Raw genomic sequence first — 20533 nt, forward strand, 5'->3', positions numbered from 1 at the left:
TATTTTTTTCGTCAGATTTGAATCTAAATCTCTGAAATCAAATCTCTGATATGACCCACCTGGGAATTCTCCTTAATTTTATTTACAGAATATAGTTGTTTTTAAACACGGAGTGGTGTTGCTGGGTTCATTGGGGCATATTACTCACGGACTGCCCTTTTTCTAGCACAGAATGCCCTTTTTCTAGCACGGAATGCACTTTTACCCACGGCCGTGCGCTATTACGCACAAAATGCGCATTTACGCACGGTTGTGCGCTATTACGCACTGAACGCGTTTAATGACAGCGAACTTTCCATTTCTTTGTGTTCTAATGTGTTGATAAATGTATTGCTACATGCCTTCTCAGCAACAAACAGCATTGCTGATGTGGAAATTCTTACATTGTGTAAGCTTTCTTAAACGATTAGAGATGCGTCACGGGTGACGAACTAAATAATGATTATTAATTATAAAGGTGACTTCTACTTAAGTGGGACTTTTATTTTGCTGGGCTGCAGCAGCCAAAAGACTCCAGCTGTGACTTTGAACTTGTGGTGTTTAAGCGGAACTATTTAACAGGATCGAAAGAGTCCACCGGATGAGAGCGGAAGTGTTGGACAAGGGACGCCGCACGCGGACGCTGCTCAGGGCTCGCAAACACGCGAGTGAACGGAGTGGCTGCTGGTTCACTCACTGCCCGGGAAGGTGGATCGATCAGTGAAGCTATACTGACTGGGAGAACGGGGGAGTCGACTCGCCCTTCCACAAACTTAAGTATCCGGTGTGTAATCCAGTTCTGAACGAGTTGCTGTTTGTGGGAAGCGGAGCTGCTTTGTGTTTATGCGAGCGTGTCCCCCGTGTCTTGTCGCAGCGCGCTGGAAACCACGTGGCCCTGTAGCTGATGTGAGAACGTGAAAGACTCTATTGTGTTGGCGTTCTCTGCTCCTGAAAGGTGTGCTGAGGAAAAGGGTGAGCACGCTCAACTTTCCTTAAGTAAAGTGCAATCCCCCATCTTCTGAACAATTTTACTCTTTGGCTCACCCCCAGTATTTTTTTTTCTCTGTTTAGCTTAATTCTGGAGTTGTTTAACACTTAATAATAGAAACATTGTCTTTTTAATTTTTTTTTTACCTCTCCTTTTTTTTTCCTTTATATTTCTTGACAGTGAATGATTTTTATTCCCCTCCTTGAACTGAATAAGGGTTTGGACTGAATTTTTTTTTTTTTCCCTCCTTAATCTCCTTTAAGTATATATTAATTTTATTACTGTTAAATAAACTATTGTGAAACTTTTGTCCTCTTCTGCGCATTACTGTTGGCTCTGCTGAGCCCGTGTGTGTGTGTGTCTGTGTGTGTGTGTGTGTGTGTGTGTCTGTGTGTGTGTGTCTGTGTGTGTGTGTCTGTGTGTGTGTGTCTGTGTGTGTGTGTGTCTGTGTGTGTGTGTGTGTGTGTGTGTGTGTGTGTGTGTGTGTGTGTGTGTGTGTGTGTGTGGTGAGCGGTGAGCGAGACATCAGTTTAACGGTGGCAAACTTAACTATTTGTAGGCCAAATTTTTTAGATAATAAATCTAATTTCAGTCATCACTGGCCTAGAAAAAAAAATCTTTAAAAAAACCATATTTACATAAGCAAAAAATCCATTTTAAAGGAAGTCTCTTTTGGAGCAATTTCGATTGGTCCATTTATTACAAAAATGTTGAAGCAGACACCTCGTAAACAACTACTTATAGATTCAAGTAATGTCGAAAATGGTAAAATAAAGATTCATAGTTTAGATGAGAGGAATTTATGCAGGGAGCTGAGGTTCACTTAAATAAAACAAGAAAAGAACACAAAACGAGCAACTATAACCTCTATGGCGCTAGGTGTTTTATAAGCCTCCGTTAGCACACTTTTTATCTTAACGTTACCGCCTTAAAGATAGTCCCACACTGTAAGTGGAAACTTGCGTCTACACTTTCAAGCACATTGTTTTAAAAGAATGCACAGCGCGGACGGTGAAATTGTTTTCCCTCTTATTGCTCCGCACAGCTGCAGCAAATTTTAAAAAGATTTTAGTGCACCAAACGGACACATTGAGATCTGAAAACTGACACATTGAGATACCCAAAGGGACAGTTGGAGATCCACAAAAGGGCACTTGAAGATGCCCAAAGGGACACTTGTAGACAAGAAATGTAGTGATTGCTCATCAGCCTAACCAGCTTATGTTAGTGACAGTGTCATTCCGATTGTTTGTGTTTTCAGCCTTTTAAAGCCATTTAATATCTCCTTCTGGGTGGAAGAACAAGATTCAGCACCTTTTCTTAAAAGGCTAAAGCAGTGTAGATGTTAGTGTGATGATGTGACATTTAAAAGCCAACACAATTCCTAAATGTAATGTCCATTTTTACACAAAGAAATATTAAATCACCCTCCTTCAGTCTCCTTCAGCTTTTTTTCTTCCTTTTTTCTGCTTTCCGTATCAGGTGTATTAGTTAGCCAGAGCACAGGTAGATCGGACCGCTGGGATCTGGGTACTGCGTGGTGATATGAACCAGTGAACCACCGCGTCCTGCTGGTTCCTTTTCCTAGGACAGTTTCTCTGTCTGTTGGATTAGTTGACTTTACAGGGTCTCTGATCGAACAAGAATGCTGACTTTACAAAAACGTACTTAATGTTTTACGTTACATTCCAACATGAAACGGCTGCGTCTTTATCATTTATGGAAGGCTTTAGGTCCCTAAAACTAATCCAAGACCTCCATAAGCATAAATATATGGTACATGTTTGTTTTTCTGTAGCTTTTGGGATTTTAGTCTTAGCCCTCTTTGTGGGCATTTGCAAATAGCGCGCGTTTTTACGCACGGAATGGGCTTTTGCGCACGGAATGCGCTTTTGCGCACGGCGCGCGTTTTTACGCACGGAATGCGCTTTTACGCACGGCGCGCGCTTTTACGCACGGCGCGCGTTTTTACGCACAAAATGCGCTTTTACGCACGGCGCGCGTTTTTACGCACGGAATGCGCTTTTACGCACGGCGCGCGTTTTTACGCACAAAATGCGCTTTTACGCACGGCGCGCGTTTTTGCGCACAAAATGCGCTTTTACGCATGGAATGCCTTTTACGCGTCTGGTGTGAAGAAGCTACTAAAGAGAGGTGTTGCTGAGAGAGAGAAAAAAATCTGGTAAGTCTTCAATTTTAAGTGTTTATTGTGAAGACAATAAAAACAGAAACACCCAAAACCAAAAATAGAATTAAACAAAAACAAAATAAACAATATATACACTATTTACACTGGTAGGAGTTCAAGATGGGAGAGCAGCTACCACCTTTTAGACACCTGAACAAATTTCTCAGAGCTCCAATCTGAGTATTTAAACATTTCTATTATTTTTATTATTATTATTACATATGCATGCAACACTTTGGACGTCGAGGTAAGTATGTTATACAATGTTGAGATATTTTTACATTATTTTCTTCTTTTTCCCCCACACAGGTACCCCAGTCTCCCCTGCCCCGACAAACCTTGGTCTCAACCTAGACCTCCGTTGCCATTCCTTACAGGAACCAGGTAAGTATCCGCGTTTTTAAGTAGGTGATGATTTGCTCAGTTCCCTGACATCGTCACATGGTGCATTTTTGCTTTAATAGATGCATTATCATTTTATCTCTTTGTATTGTAATGTGAAACCACACCCTCTGTATTCTTTATTTAAATTTGAAACATACTAAACTGGTACATCTCATGACAAACAGGATATTAACGTGCACGTCTTTAAGGTGACCCCTGTTTTTAACTCCTATACAATTTTGGTAAAGTACGCAAACCCACCTACCTTATCTGATTGTGTATATAATTATTGCCTGCAGGGATGGCTAAATTTAATGCTAAATATGAATTACTCCTAAGACGTGTATGTTTATATCATGGGAGAGGCAGTCTTAATACAGCGGGTGCTTTGTTGGCGAACCTGTTTGATATGGAACCGCAGGAGCATGCTAATTAGGTGGGCTGGCCGTGGCATTATTGTTAGCATTAGCCTTAGCTCTTCGATTATGCCACCTAGGCACTCTCAGTAGCACCTAAATAAAATGACCTGCCACTCAAATAATAGCTGCTCTGTGGTGGTCTTGTGGGGTCCTGACCACTGAACAACAAGTTAAAAGAAGGATAATTAAGTATGCAGAGCAACAGATACAGGACTACAGTCTGCAGTTGTAGAGCTACACAAGGCTCCTGTATTCTCAGTGAAACTGAAAAAAAATGGATAATGCTTGCAGAAAGAAATAAAGAGGTGGTCATATTATGATTTCTGGTCGGTGTTTAACCAATGAACACGTGTGAAGCTTCTCCCATCAGGCAGTATGATGTGTAGGCCTGACTCTTCCCAATCTGTGCTGTGTTTACTGAAGTAAGCCGATAGAGGGCGACACAGATCCATGTATAATGATATCTGTTGTAAACCTATATATAAATCAAACTGTGTGTGTGTGTGTGTGTGTGTGTGTGTGTGTGTGTGTGTGTGTGAGAGAGAGAGAGAGAGAACAAGAACTGATGTGTTTGAGAAAAATAAACACCGCTCCTCAAATTCAGGCTAAAAATTACAAAAATGAGTGTGTAAATGAGGCCACAATTTATTTTACATTCAGTGAAAACTGATTCTAGACAGGGCTAATTAGTGTTGTTATTGCTATTCAGAGTTACTTTGACTTTTTTTTTGTTGTTACAGATTAAGGATTATCTGTTAAAATGTAATTTGATATTTGTAGTTAAATTCATCTGTTTACATGTTTTACTTCTGGGTTACTTGTCTTTTTGAAGCACATATTTAAATACATTCAAAAGTAAAACTTTATATATAAATTAACATTAAACTGTATTTCCACCCAATAATCTCATGTCCACATCAAACAAATCCCATGTGCACGTGCCAACGTGTTGCTGCCTATGAGTCTTTCTTCAGGGCACAAACAGATGCATTTTTCATGTCTTGATGAAGGCCTGGGTAGGCCACAATAAGCTGACACATGGGCGTGGTAGTGGGGGGAAAGGTGGACCTGACTACCCAGGGTCCGAGTAGGGAGAGGGGCCCATCAAATCCTGATTTTTTTTTTTCTTCACTCACTTTCCTTATGTACTGGCATGGATAGGGGTCCACTGACATTGAGAGCGTACAGAGCCCAGAATTTGCTGCTACGCCCCTGAGCTGACACATTCTAATTCTTATGCATATAGATTATACAGTGCCATCACTTAATTGACATTGTTTTCAAAAAATTAGACTTTTATTTTCTACATATTACAGCTTTATTCATAAACTATCATGACTTTATTCTTGTAATATTATGACTTATTCTTGAATGCTACATGGTACAACTTTTTTTTTTTGTGAAATTGTGACCTTTTTTTGACAGTGGATTACAAAAAACCTGGTGCAAAAAGCTACTAACTTTTTTTTTTACATTATGTATAGAAATGTACCAGAAATAATATATAAAATATATGTTATTGTGTTTAATACTATTAGCACTACATACATTTACATGTAAAATAAATCAATTTAGTGGCTGTTTACTCACACTTTTCACAGTTTGAGGTTGAGAGAATACTTACTGATGAAATTTCTCATTTTAATTGGACAGTAACATTTTTTTTTCCACAGAGGACACTGTTACACTACACTAGTGTAAGTCATTAAAATTGAAAGAAATCCCGGTCATGCTGCCTGCCATCAGCAGCCAGAGTCCGAGAGAGGACAAGTTGGTCATATTCTCTCTGGGTGGGTAGAAGGCACTCTCCTTCCTCATTACTCCCATGGTGATGTCAGTCAGCACAGGCATCTGTGAGCTGATGTATCGGAGCTGAGCCATAGGCTATACTCTGAGCTACTCGCTGGCTTCTTGGTGTTGCCACATCAGCAGCAGCAGACACAGACTTCACATATGTCGAAGGAGGCATGTGCTAGTCTACACCCTCAGTGTGTTGGGACATTGCTAATGATCTGGGGAGTGCAGTTGAGTGGGTGGTATTATCAGTATAGCTAAATTGTGGGGGAAAGCGTATAAAACGTTTTAAAAGGGGGAAAAAAAGAAGAAAAAGTGTCAATGAACAAGAACAGCAGAGTATTAATCATAACTATGTTGTAATGTAATCCTGCTAGTAATTCCACTATTTTGAAAATGTACCTGTAATCTTATTATGTACTTTATAGTTATAACTAATGGATTACTTCCTTGTATCTGATTATGGAATGGCAATTCATGTGTTTGTGACCAAATCATTACCATACAGTAGTTATCTCTTAAATTATAAATTATATTTGACCGAAAAGTGTAACATACAGGTTTAAACATTCAGTCATTTATCCAGTTTGGTATATTTTGTTAAGAAATCAACACTGAGCAAAATTAGGCAATCATTCATCAGCAGTTTTCTGTGTAGTACAATATGTTCTTTAGTTCTGTACCAGGACCATTTGACAGTTTACCCTTGAATTTTCAGATCCTCACACTCATTTCAGGTAATGGGTACATTGCACGCAATCTAGTGTTAAGGGGGCCAGACATATTTGATATTGATGATAAATTCAACACTATTTTCTTCTCTTAAAAAGTGTTTCATTTGAAATTGGAGAATTAAATATTATTATTTCATTTTTTGCTTAAAGGGTGCGGATATGGGAACAGTGACTGACTGACAAATTTCACTGAAAACAAACGACCGGACTGATTAACACTGGCATTCAGTTCTATATACAGACTCTGTCTGAGGTACAATATAATTTACAATATAATAAGGCCCCAATATACATGTTTAAAATCAGTATCAGTATTTAGTGTTACATTTTGCCCAGGGCTAGATAACGTTTTTAAAGTGGCAGTTGTACTTTTGTGTTGTACTAGACATGTAGTAAATTCCACAATATGTGTATTATCATAAGTTCATACGTTGGAGTACATTATAAGTCTCAGCTGCATTTAAGTTCTGTGTTAGAAAATCCTTGACATATTATGCACTAACTGAACTGTGAGCTTTTGAAGAGGGTAAATCAATTGGAATTAGGAATAATAATGAGCAAAGAGTAAAAATCTGAGCCACTTTGACAAGAACCAAATTATGGCTCAACAACTGAGTCAGAACATCTTCAAAACATCAGACATGTCTTGTGGATTGTCCAAGTCTTCTGAAATGGTTCATGGATACTTAAGGCTCATTGGTTTGATCAGTGGAGACCCCACCTAACCTAACTTACAAGACTTAAAGGATCTGCTTATAATGCTTGGTGCCGGATATTACAGGATCACTGTCACTGTCTGGGAAACTTAGTGTTATCTAAGTTATTTAAATATTTAAAAAAAAACCTCTATTCTCTGTAGATTGTATTGTTCAGGCTGGTGCTCAGTGTTAGTTTTATTTCCCCTGATTTATATGTAATGAAAAGCCTGTTGGTGACAAAAGTATATACTATACATCTCTGAGACATCTGGACTTTCAATCTGTGGATTCAAACTTCAACTAAAGATGTCAGGGAGGGGTGAAGGGTGGTGGTCGGAGGAAAAATCAAATTAACAATCTCATTGCTTGTTTAAGCCAATCAATATGGACATACTGTTAAAAGCGCCGATGTGCAGTAGGTAATATTTGCAATTCAAATGAAAGTGGACATCATCTGGATGCATTGGAAATCTATATCATTTAGTCCCTGTTTTTCATATGCATGTATTATATCTGCCACGTCCATCGATTTCCTATTACTTACACATCCTCAACGACACGTTAAAAGGTTTAAAGTGCTGAAATGTGTCACGGCAAATATGACTTTGCGTGGCGGTGAACCACAAAGGCAAACATGCTAGATATAATCTCCGTCTGACTTTATCAGCAGACGCCTGCCCTCTTTTCCCTTTTGTGTAATACAGCTCTAATAATCCGATATTACCTCTAAATGCTACATAATTTGTAATAATCATTTAAAATCCAAACTGTAGACTGTCGACCCTTTAGTTCAAATAGGGACTGACCAAGGACGAAAGACAGATTTCTACAAGGTTAAGTGTTTCATTCTCATCTGCATGTTAGAGATAATGGTTTTATCCATTTCCCTTGAAGATCAGGAGAGTACTTTAATTGTTTAATCAATAATCATGTTATCCAGCTTTCTGTACTTGAAACAGACAAGCTACAGTAAATTACAATATAAGCAACAGGATGGGGAAGCATATGGTCTGACCTGTCCCAGAACCTGAACTAGGGTACTTTTAGTCTGTCTGTTCTGTTATGGCTTTATTATAATCGTATCTTATTTTTCTGCAGGATATTAATGGTATAAGTTTCCTTTTTTTAGATATCAACACCGCTCCAACTCCAGACTGTTAGACCTGTTGGTGTCAGGCTTGTTGTTAGATTTAAATTATTCTGTGTTTCCTTCAGGAATATTCTGATGTAAAACATGGTATCGGGGTGGTTCTCTAATGTTTATACTTGATGATGCGTGCTTAGTGCCATTAAAGACATGAGCTAATGTTTAACTCTATCCTCTTGAGATGCTGCATCCTCTGCACCATGATACTTCATTTTTTAAAACATTGACTTTTTGACCTTAGAGAAACTGCCTGTGCCATCTAGTGGTCACATGACAACATTGCACTGAATTGATTGAAAACAAGATGGTAGGAATCTCAGTCAAATGTTTTTATAGCCAGTCAAGAGAAAAACTTGTCAGATAATCTCATTAATTTTTTTCTGTTTGAAACTAGTTTATTTACTTACTGTAGAGAGCAACCCTTTTTTGACTAATTGGGTAATTCTAATCCCAAATGGCAAGGGTCATTTTTAAATTCTGTCCAAATAAGACAACTTTCTATACAAATACAAAGTTTACTTTTTATACTTATGTTCAACTAATTCCAGAGAGCTAGGATATACTAAAATGCACAGCAAGCAAGTCTGTGTCTCAGCAGGGTAAAAATCAAGGTGCTTCAAATTACTTTTTAATCAGTGCCATAGAAGTACACTTTTTGCTTCCATAAATAACCATTTTTGAGATGTGTGAGTATGCACAAACTATACATTGTTAAAGAACATTTACAGCACACTCACCTACACTCTATGGACAAGAAATCATATCTAAAATTGAGTGTATTACAAAAAAAAGCTTTTGTTGGAGGCTTTCTGATTCTGGAGCTAATTGCATTCAGCGACAAGAACATTAGAGGAGTCAAGATACTGGATAATTTTATTCCCATCCTGTCCCAAAAGTAGCCCTATTGGATGGAACATCACCATAGCTCAATTCTGGGGGGCTTTAAACCTCTCTAGCCTTTGCTTCACATGTTGATATGGCTCTTTCATGGCTTTGTTTAAAGCAGCTTCATTTTTAGGAGTGTAAGTAATGCGATTTATTATATTACTAATCAGATGTTTTTAAATTGTGAAAAGTGACTCTTGAAGCTTTCAGTAGTCAGCCATGTATTAATGCCAGAATACACTATTTGTTTAGCATGTTTAATAAGCATCTGCAGGTCTGACTCAGAATCACAGCAGATTTATTCCAGTATTCTGGTGTGGAAACATGTGATTCGCTGTGTTTAACTTCATTTTCTTCCACCGTCATGATTTTAACCCAGTTTAAAACAGACAGACTGTTGAAAAATTCATGTTTATGTGGCGTGAGCTGCTTCTGTCCCGTCGATTAGAGATATTCAGGTTGTGCTCGACGACTCTTAAAACGGCTCCCCTGAGGGCTTTTACACAGAGGAAATCAATACCAACACACACCACTTCAACCATCCCTCCCTCTCTCTCTCTCTCTCTCTCTCTCATCACTGAATCATATTTAAACATTCTCCCAGTACCCTCTGTCATTTCTGCAGTAGCACCAAGCAAAAGGTAAATAACTATTATTTTGGCCTAGTAACAAACTAACAGAACCTTTAGCTAGCTATCTAGCTTAAGTTGGTTTGCTAACCTAGCTAGCCAGTTGAGTAGCTCTACACTAGTGACAAACAGTACTGATTAAGCTGCCAAGTATTGATTTTTACACAGTAAGTTTAGCAATTCTGAATCAGTACACACATTAGAATTTATATATGGTGATTCTGTAGTAAAAATCTGCAAAAGTATATTTTAAATGTTTAGATGAAATCACTTACCTTATCACATAAAGGGACACATAACCAGAGTGTTTAGTATATACTTTTGCAGATGTTTACTACAGAATCGCCACATATATATATATATATATATATATATATATATATATATATATATATATATATATATATATATATATATAAAACTTTATATATAAAGCCTAACGTATGTAATGATGCAGAATTGCCAAACTTACTGAGTAAAAATCAATACTGGGCCAGCTTATTCAATACTGTTTGCTGCTAGTGTAGAGCTACTCAAATAGCTTGCTAGGTTAGCTTACCAACTTAACCTAGATAGCTAGAACTCCATATCGTCTGTTCTGCATATGTTCTAGGTTAGCTATCTTGTGTAGTCTGTCTGTTAGCCTATAAGCAGGGGGACTAAACTTTATTTATTACTATAATCACATTAAAAAACGTGCAGATGTTCAGATGGCTTAAAACACTTTAAAATCAAAATGATTTTCATAAAAGTAACCTCAATATCATAAGTGTTGATACCCACTCTAGATGTTTTAGTTTCACAATGAAAATGTACTTAAAATAAGCTGACATGGTTAACACATTGAAGGTTACAGAGGTTCAAGAGGTCAGCAAGATGGGTTACATTTTGTGGGAAGGTTTAGGTCAGCTTTCAAAATGGCTGTTTTAGAGTGTGCCAAATGCTATGGCTGAATTCCATATTACCATTTTCCAATATCTCTTTATCAAATAGAATTACACAATTTGGTTTTGTTACTGTACTTTTAGACTGCTAAAAGACTGCTTTATGTGAATGAACTCTGTTTTGGTTGGAATTACAGTACCAAAGCTCAGCCTGCTTGTTCTGTTTGCTGTGGTGAAGACAAGCTAACAGAAGCTACTACCATCCAGTTTAACACCAAAGCTGCAGGGGGACTCGGTCAGCACCCAACACCCGAATGTAAGCTTGGCATTTGCACTGACCAAAACTGAGTCTAGCACACTGATGTTAGCTGGCAAACAACAAAGTGTATTTTTGATAGGGACAATATCAGGAGGATGATTTGACCTCAACTGTTTTCAAACACAGAGTCAATATGACACAACATGAGACTTTACAGATAGACTGCAAGTTAAAGGCTGGTGTGGGTAAATGGTTAGGAATTGTGACTGATCAATGTCAGTTCTGTGAATGAATCCAAACACCCCTAGTTAACTCACTTTTACTGAGGGCTGAATCAGTCTGTGATTGCATCTGTTATCTTAATCATTTTCTTCCCTCCAGCACAGCAGCAGGCAGTGGCTCCAGCAATTTATTTCTGTGTAGGTCAAATGTTAATGAAATCCTCCTCCTCCTCTTGACTTCTCTCTCTATCTCATGTACTGACCGATAAACTCTCTGTCCAAGCTTGCAGTCACAATATTATTTGAGAAACCACGTCCAAACCCCATCCAATTACAAGATGTAATAATTCTGCACTCAAGCTGGTAATGAGCTCTAATGCCTGTGCTGGAGCTAATCCCCATCGGATGCTGCAGAGATCAGATGTTGGCTTTGTAATTAGACTGGCAGAAAATCATTATTTCATGTTCGAGAGCAGAATGAAGTCAATAGAGAGGTAATCCCCGTCTCTCCTCTCTGAAGTGTAAAATGTGCTCTAATGGTTTAATCTGGGTTGAGTGTTTGGTTAACAGTGTGGGACGATAGCTACTATAAGTTTGATGAGTTCAGTTTACTTTGAAGTGACAGACAGGTTGCATTTAAAAACACAGAAGGATCAATTAAATCTTTTTCTGGTCTTTGGAGCTTTTGTGTCTGAGGTTGGGCTGGTCGATAAAAATGTTATATCTCAATGTTTAGCTTTTTTCTGATTCACAATATATCAAAATATTTTGTCATGCAGAAAAAATGTATTTGTTGCAGCAGAATTTGGGCAGTGCTCTTTGAGCACCAATGATCAATAGAAGTAAACTATGGTAAACAATGGTCAATAAAAGTAATCTACTAGTAACTGTAGGCAATACTCAATCATGCTAATAAGATTCTGTATGATGTTTAATAAAATGATTGGACATATACTGTACTTCAGACTGTTCTGTTTTCATGTCTTAAAATTAAATCAAAGGATCTTTACCTCAGTGTAGAGTGTTGTGCAAATGTTTTAGGCACCTGTGAGAATTTAAGTTAAAAAAAAAGCTTCTTATCTGGGCAGTAAGTGTTTATTAGCTCACTAAAACACTAGCATTACAATAAATACAAACAGCACATTTACAAAAAGTATTGCTTTCACAGCACTGTTTCTACTCTCTCTAATCTAGTTACTAATCTCTCCTCATCCAAATTTAGTAGTTCCCAACACATCAGCACCTGGTTTGGTAAATCAAATCTTACTGATGTTAAATCAGGTGAGCTGCTGATGGAACTGAACATGCACACGCTGGCTGACTACCCTTTGTTCTACAGCTTGGCTCAGGATACAACCTACTTACCTAAAAATGAGACATTCTTGTTACTTTTTACTGTATTCATGTTTATGTTTATTTGTATCTGTTTAAATCATATGTGGTGCTTTTTTTTTCAGGCAAAAACACTCGTATTGCTAAAATGAATGAATTAGTGTAATTTGCTTAGGTGCCTAAAACTTTTGCCCAGTACTATATGTCTACTTTCAATAAAATAATCTTTCACTCTATTGCACTTTTAGTATTGCTGGGTTATGTGGTGTAAATTCCAATATACATGCCATAAAAAGTAAGCAAAAAGGTCTTGTGTGGAAAAGCAAAATACACTTGAAGATATTTGACAGTTTATTGTCCTCGTATGTGAGACGCAGAGAGAGAGAGAGAGAGAAGTATCCAACTGCTTTGTGATTTGTGTCAGAGGACCCCGCGGGCTTACCAAAGATGTTGACTAATTAATTGGGGAAAGGGGCGAAGGAGACAGAGGTGGGAAGTAGTGTGTGTGTGTGTGTGTGTGTGTGGACGCTTGCATGTTTACACACCGAGCGAGGTCATGGTCTCTGCTTGCTTGCTGGCAGTGGGCAGGGAGATTGTACTCAGTGGGTGCTCCAGCAGCCTCTCCCTGCTGAGGACACAACAGATGTAGATTTACATACATTTCCAGCATCCTGTGCTCTGATGAGATTAGCTGGGGAGTGCTGGGAGAGATGCATAGTTAATACAGGCCCCGAGCAGGGCCAGGGGAGCTGGGCCCTCCGAGAGCACGGGGGACAAAAGCAGAAGGGGGAAATGTCAAGCTCGCCAGACGGGAACAGGACAACAAACAGATTGTGCTGCTCCTTTAACTCTCTCCATGACAAGAGGGTGGCAGGATTTACATCTCATAAAGGATGCGGCTACGCTGCCGGCAATTATGAGGCGATGAAAGATTTCAGAGCTTGTTCAGTGTAATCGAGGATTCGGTTTTGGTTTGTTCACGGTGTGGCAATCAGTCACAACCTTTTTTTTCCTTTTTTTTTTTGCACTGAGTGTTTTGTGTTTGCCATATGTTCGAGCCAAAATCTTGGGTTGATTAGAGACATGTTTTATTTATGTATGCAAAAAGATTTCAATAGAGTGCTAAAGTAGCTCCCCCTTCAGTAGTGTCAGCCCACATCAGCCATTCCCAAAAAGTGGGCCGCAGAGAGGTGTTGGGTGGGCTGCAGTTCAAATCTAATTTATGTTATCATGTACAATTTGCTTCCTCCCTGCCCTGTGAGAAGAATAATGATAAAATAAAATTTATCTTAGCTGTGTTTTTAGCCAATAAACCCACTATGTGGGCATATAGCCTTTTCATTTGTGTTAATTAATGTACGTGCTCTGCTATTACTAAAGTGTTATAATGTGCAGGGCAGTGTGTCAGGACCAGAGTTTGGAGACACTTCTGCAGCCTGGAATTAGCTAGCTAGGTAAAGAAGTGTCTCCAAACTCTGGTCCTGACACACTGCCCTGCACATTATAACACTTTAGTTCTAGTGATGCAGCGATAGCTCAGTGGCTAATCTTTCATCACCACTAGGTGGTTCTCTACAAAGTTGCAACCTGGTTTTGATATATATAATATTTGATTATAGCTAGCAAGCTAAATAAAACAGCAGTGGGGTATTTGGGTCTAAAGCACCATTATCAGAAAATACTCCCAGCAGAATTATAGGCAGAATATTTAAATAGTATAAGTCACTGTATCAGAGTATCACTGTAAAGATAAGGAAACTGCAACAAGAATTATTTATATTTTATTTAATTAGATGGGTACAGTTTTGTAACACTCATGCACATAATTCCAGGCTGCTGAGTTTGGATATATATCATGTCCTAAATGGCTTCCTATACCCCATGCTCTCTTAGCTAACCAGAAATAAATAAGCCTGTATACAACTTGATTTTAAGCCTCTAACAAATCAGCTTGAACCCAGCTTGTTTCTGTTCATCTGGTCTGATTTCTGTGAAGCTAGATTTGGTCCTAAGACAATTAAGCTATATTACTATAATGCTATAATGTGAATCAGATTTGTATATTTGTCAGATTTATATTTTATAGTACATGCTCTTTGGGGTTGTTTTCCAGACAGGGCTTAAGTATGGCCTAATCCTGTACAATACAGCATTTTTGAATAAAGATTTTAACATCAAAATAAAAATATTGTTTACAATATATCCTATGCATCTATACCAACCAAGCAACAGTATTATTGTTGTGGTTTGGGGCAACATATTAACAGGATAAAATCTCCACTGTTTAGCTTTTTAATTGTGTAATTATGATGTTACTTAGTTATGGCTGGTGTTTTTTGTCTGGTAAATGCTGGCATCTTTAAAAGGCTACAAGCGAATTTGATACTAATCACAGATTTGCTTGTAAATGTCTTTAAATATATTGATTTAGATATTTTTGCACTCTTTTTACTCTTGTCACTCTATTTGTCATTTGTTTCAACGTCCGTTCTTCTGTAAGCATGTGTGTGTGTGAGTGTGTGCGTTCGTGTGTGAGCAGCCACAAAGGCGGCCCTCTGTAGAAGCGGTTTTTGAACCCCTGCTGTACTTCATAGGTATCATTATCCCATTGAAGAACAAGAAAGAAATAGAATCATTGAAAGCAGTCACGAGAAACGTGCTGTAACCCCATAACCCATCTGACACTGCAGACTTTGCTTGAGTGGAGGCTCAAGCCATGCATTGTTTAAGTGCTAAATTATGCAGGAGGTACTCAGGCTGCTGTGCTGCTGAAGCTGTCGTGCTCCTGTATGGCCCGAGCTTGTGATTCATAATTAAACTGCTTGTGAAGCCTTTGCTCGGATATGAAAGCTGCGACAGTGTGCCCTTGTCCAAAACCCAAACACACCGCATTGATTTCCCTCCCTTTGAGTGTTACTTGGCCTTGACGTTTTCCAGCTGTTGCCCGCGCACCTATTGTTCTTGTACTTTCCTTGGGTACTTTCCCGCAGCTTAGAGTGAGCCTGGGTAACCTCCTATCAATACATCTCTAGGCCTTCCTCTCCATACGCTCCCTGCTCCCTGCTCTGATATTCATCGGTGAGAAGCATCTGTCCATCAAAAGTCCGGATTCAACACCTCAGGATGGAAGGAATGAAGGTCCCCAATAATTACGGGCAGCGTTCATTTACATGCATTAATCACACAGGTGATGGCCCAGTCATCCTGATAACCACGGGTCAGGCCCCCATGGACACGAGAGTCAAAACTCAATTATATGCATGATTAGCTTTATCCTAAGCTCTTTCCCCACAGCAGAGACTCATGCTGGATAAGAGACAGGCATGAGAGTGGGAGTGTGTCTGTGTATGTCTGTCTGTGTGTATGTGTGTGTTTATACATGAGAGAGAATGAACACATGTGCTTGATGAGGTTGCGGGCACCTTTACATAGTCACTAAATAAAGAAGCTTTTTTTTCTGGAGCAGTTCTTTGCTTAGTTAGTCCAATGTTTGTGACCATCATTCATGTGCTTAGTCTCCTGACATCTTAATATGTTTCTACACTATTCAATTGCTGTCGTCTGGTCTTGGTAGCATTTAAATGTTGTAAGCGATGCTCTACCAAACCCACAGTATTGCCACTGCAGACCTCTCTTTTGATAGTCATGAAAAGGAATTTGATTGAACAGGAAAGTGACATTTTTAACCAACGTCGAATTGATCCTTCCGGTCCTGTCTCCCATTCTGCAGCCCGTGGCTTTCGGAAAAGTCGAAGAACAAAGAAAAAGCCTTTGTAGTTGATTCGGTTGGAAAATGTTTTATTAATTGCCATATGCTTATTGATTTCTCTTTCAAGCCCGTTCTTTTGTTCTCCCTTTCTGGTGGCAGCATAAGGATCTGTAAGTTATGTGGAGTGTCAGGGGTGTCCTTTTGATGTGCATGACAGACCCCATGCTAAGTAACACCTGTGCCCAGTCTGGGCTCGTCTGCTCTGGTCTATTTGCATCTGAACCTTTGGACAGATCAGCCCATCAGACAATACTAATTGAGTCCAGAGAGGGACAACATTGGTAGTGTTTCCGCTCTAGATGACACTTCTTACAATAGTGATTAAACATTAACGTGCAATTTATTTTCAATTAACTTTTCCATTTTTGCATATTTTTATCGCACACACTAAATAATTCAGTGTTTGCATGTTTGTTCACGCACAGTGCAGAGAGGCAGGAGTAACAGCAGGCATAGCTGGGGTTTATATACTGTAGGCTCATATATCATTTTGGTTAACAATAGCGCCTGAATCCCTTTAAAGCAACATTCTTTTTCTTTACTGCCACTTCTGGTCAGAAGGTGCTACTGCACTTTGGTACTTTAATTGAGTTACATGAGAAACATGAATATGGTCTCTCACAGAGGAAATAGTGTTGTGTTGTTAAGGTGAAATGCAGTTCCCAGTAGTAGGAGGCAAAAAATATCAGTTAAATATCAGTTGAATCAGGCTGCTTTAAAGCAACCGTCCGTATATGTTCTTTTTAAATTGAACACTAAATTAAAATATTCTCTTTAGTGGTGTCAGCGTCCAGGCACAATCATCTCTACAATGCCTAATACATTATTTAAAAAAAAGTGCTCTGGTAGGTGTGTTTGATGTAACTCACTCAACATTTTGCTCTTAATTCTGTTAAAAATTAAATAAATATTGTCAATATGTTAAGCATTAGCAAAACAATTCAATCACAAACACAGACAATAACACAGCAATGTTTTTTTATATTAACCTGTGTTAGAAAATTCTCACCAGAGACATTGCTATATCCCCAAATTCACTTTAGGTAATGAACCTAGTAGGGGTTTAGTGGTACACAAAAGTTATGGTTCAGTTCATATTTAAATTTAGACTCCAAGGTTCCATACAAAAAAATACTCTTAAGATTTGTTTTCTTTTCATTTAAACAGATGTTTGTAAAAGTTACAGTTTGTTCAATCTAGAGTCGTATTGAGTCTCCAGGTCTACAGTTAGCACAGTGATGTGCATAAGCCACTGCAGTTCCCAAAATACCATGTAATTGAATTGCTTAGAGATTAAGGTTTCTGGTTGGCACATCTACTTGAAATGACTGTAATCACCCATATAGTAAATTTTCTCTGTGTATTCTCTATATTACTGCATGCATTAAAACATGAGCCCCATACCTTGGTGGTTTTGTATAAATACATGCCCTCCTACAGCCCTAGAAAGTTTTTTTTTTTATTATTTTTTTTTTATTTATTAAATTTGACATTTGTCAAACGTTTCACTTTCGAGATTTTTGTGTCTCTGTGCAGCAAAAACAGTTTAGTTTATTTTCTCAAGACCATTTTTCTTCCGCAATCTTTATATTTAGGATTAAACAGGCTGTTTTTGTTCAGTAAAAAAAAATGTTGACTTGTATAAAATATAAATAATGTAGAATGAAATGAAAAATGTCAGATAAAAATAATTAAATGTAACGAAAACATTATACAAAAATTGTCTTAAAGCTTCACAGTAAATATTAGCTCACATACAAAATAGACAGAATATAATAGACAGCTCTCAAGACAGAAATATCATAATATGGATTTTTTTTTATTGTTTACAAAATTATGACAATGTTATTGTGTATGATACAATGTGACACATTCCTAATTATGAAAGTATGAGCTTAGTGAATGGAATAGTAAATTAAAATTAATAATTAATTTTAACAGTGTTTGAGAGTGTAGATTTCGTACTGCAAACTTTAAAACTGCAGTTTTTCATTACATGGGCCCTTTAAGTTTAGTGTATTTTTTTGTTTAAGAGATTACATATCTTTCCAAGCCCTTCTTAACATTATTCATCTTATTTTAAGATATTTTAGGTTTCTTGGTAACGTAATCTTATCAGGAATCTCCAGAGAATATCTCGACTGGCAGATAATATTGTTTCCATGAAGCATTTATTTCCTAGTAATCATGATTTTCTGCCATTTATGAGTGACATCTCAGTGTGTCTTCTTCACACTTTGGAGTTTCAGATCAGCATCTCTTCATGAGCCTCTCAGTCTGTCTCTCTCTCTCTTCACTCCTCTTTCTCTGTTGATGTACCTGCAGCTACGAGGCCTTCTGAAAAACCACCGTGTTTCTTTCCCGATGATGAATGTGTGAGATCCGCAGGGATGGAGGTATCAGCAGAGTGGCGCCACAGCGTGCTATCCTTCTGACGCCCATGGCTCTGTGTGATCTTCAGTCGAGACGGACGGCTCGGTGTCTGTACCTGCAAACACAACCAGCTAGCAGGAGTTTGGAGACACATCAACGTAATGCTCAGCATAATGTTTCCGACTGAAAAGACTCCGAGGGGTAGAATTTACTGGAGGAACGAACATAAACCATGACCTACCTTTATTTCCCAAAAGTCTGTTCTTCAAAGACGCCACAAGTGAGTGTCACTGGCTGTATGGGTACAGCTAAAAATGCTTGATTTCTTAAAATACTTTCTGCTTATATCAAAGCATATGAGGATTTTTACACTGTTGCAGTGAATGTGTGCTGATAGATGTCTACCTCTCTTCATTGGGAATTTATGAGCCTGATGACATGAAGACTCCCATCCCCAGTGCAGGTAGTACAATATTAAAATCCTTTTGATCTGCACTTCTTTGATATTCCTTATTAAGGATTCACTTTTTAGATGTAAATATGAGGAGTCAAGGGAGCTGTTACAGGGTAACACCCACACGCTCGCTCTGTCACTTTGAATGCTTTAAAGCCGATGCCTGGAAGGAAAAAGAGAGAGTGAAAGTAAAAGGATGCAAAACTGATGCTTCCAGGGCCGAGTTCTGGTGACCTGTCCAGCGGCAGAAGCCACGTCTGGTGAGTGATGATACTGACACGTCCTCACTGATGTTCTGCCATTTGAAAAAGCCTGCTGTTGCCTTTTACATTATGTGATTTTTTTTTTAAATGAATGAATAATAACATTCCAAAAATAATACTATTACTAATAGTGTTAGCATACATTACAGTTAAGATGAGTTTAGTTAGATTCTTGTTTCATAAAAAAAAGACTAAATAAAAAGGACTGTGTTCTAAAACCTAAGAAAGGTCATTTAGTAGTATTTTGGTGACTTACAGTCTTCTACCTTCGAGGTTTAACTTCACGTAGTTTCATTTTTTGAAGGTAAACTCCCCACTTCCCCTCAAGATCAAAAGAATTGTTCGATTTTTATTGTTGTGCATAAACCATTCAGTTGCATGAGAACACAAATTTTGTGTTGTTTTGTTTGTCTCTTATACTGTAGGCCTGTCACAATAATTATATTATTTATCGATCGGTCAATATACAGTCATGGACGAAAGTGTAGGCACCCCTGAATTTTATTTCTATTTTTTTTCCTGTTTTTTCTCCAATTTACACGGCCAATTACCCAACCCACTCATTAGGACTCCCCCTATCACTAGTGATGCCTCAACACCAGGAGGGTGAAGAATAGCACATGCCTCCTCTGATACATGTGAAGTCAGATACCTTCTCTTTTCAAACTGCTGCTGATGCAGCATTGCCGAGTAGCATCACAGCGCACTCTGAGAAAAGTGCAGCTACTCGGTTCTAAAACCTTGTGCTAAATGACATCACCCTTTGGAGAGATGTGGGGCGAGAGTGCCATTTACCTACCCAGAGAGAGGTTTATCGGTTGGTGTGTGTGTGTGTTAGTATCTGTGTGTGTGTGTTTTTCAGGCATGTCTGGTGGTTGCTGGAGGAGGTGAAGCCGGCCACAGGGGTGTAGACAGTGCAGTTCAGGAGGAATAAAAGGACAATAAGGAGCCAGAGAGGAAGTGGAGTGGAAGGGTTGGGTGCCAGACTGCTGATCCTGACAGCTGTAGGACCTCAGGCTCTCCTCAGCAGGAGCTTCACACAGACATGAGGCAGGTAGTGCTAACAGCCAGCAGGCAGCACATCCACTTTGATGGAGGAACATTCCCTCACAGGGATTATTTTGCATTGGGGT

At 38.5% G+C, this 20533-nt stretch overlaps 1 long non-coding RNA gene across 2 annotated transcripts; it reads left to right on the top strand.

Moving 5' to 3' along the window:
- Positions 1 to 516: 516 nt before the first annotated feature.
- Positions 517 to 20525, top strand: LOC103036159 (uncharacterized). Of its 2 annotated transcripts, XR_007437846.1 has the most exons (4): positions 517 to 951; positions 3465 to 3539; positions 18636 to 18963; positions 19064 to 19824. It is a non-coding gene; the product is annotated as an uncharacterized LOC103036159 (long non-coding RNA). The 2 variants fall into 2 exon arrangements; XR_007437847.1 differs by lacking the exons at positions 18636 to 18963; positions 19064 to 19824 and adding an exon at positions 20263 to 20525 and having other exon boundaries at positions 522 to 951.
- The last annotated feature ends 8 nt before the right edge of the window (positions 20526 to 20533 follow it).

The sequence above is a fragment of the Astyanax mexicanus genome, chromosome 2, assembly GCF_023375975.1.
Source record: "Astyanax mexicanus isolate ESR-SI-001 chromosome 2, AstMex3_surface, whole genome shotgun sequence".
Classification (NCBI taxonomy): domain Eukaryota; kingdom Metazoa; phylum Chordata; class Actinopteri; order Characiformes; family Acestrorhamphidae; genus Astyanax; species Astyanax mexicanus.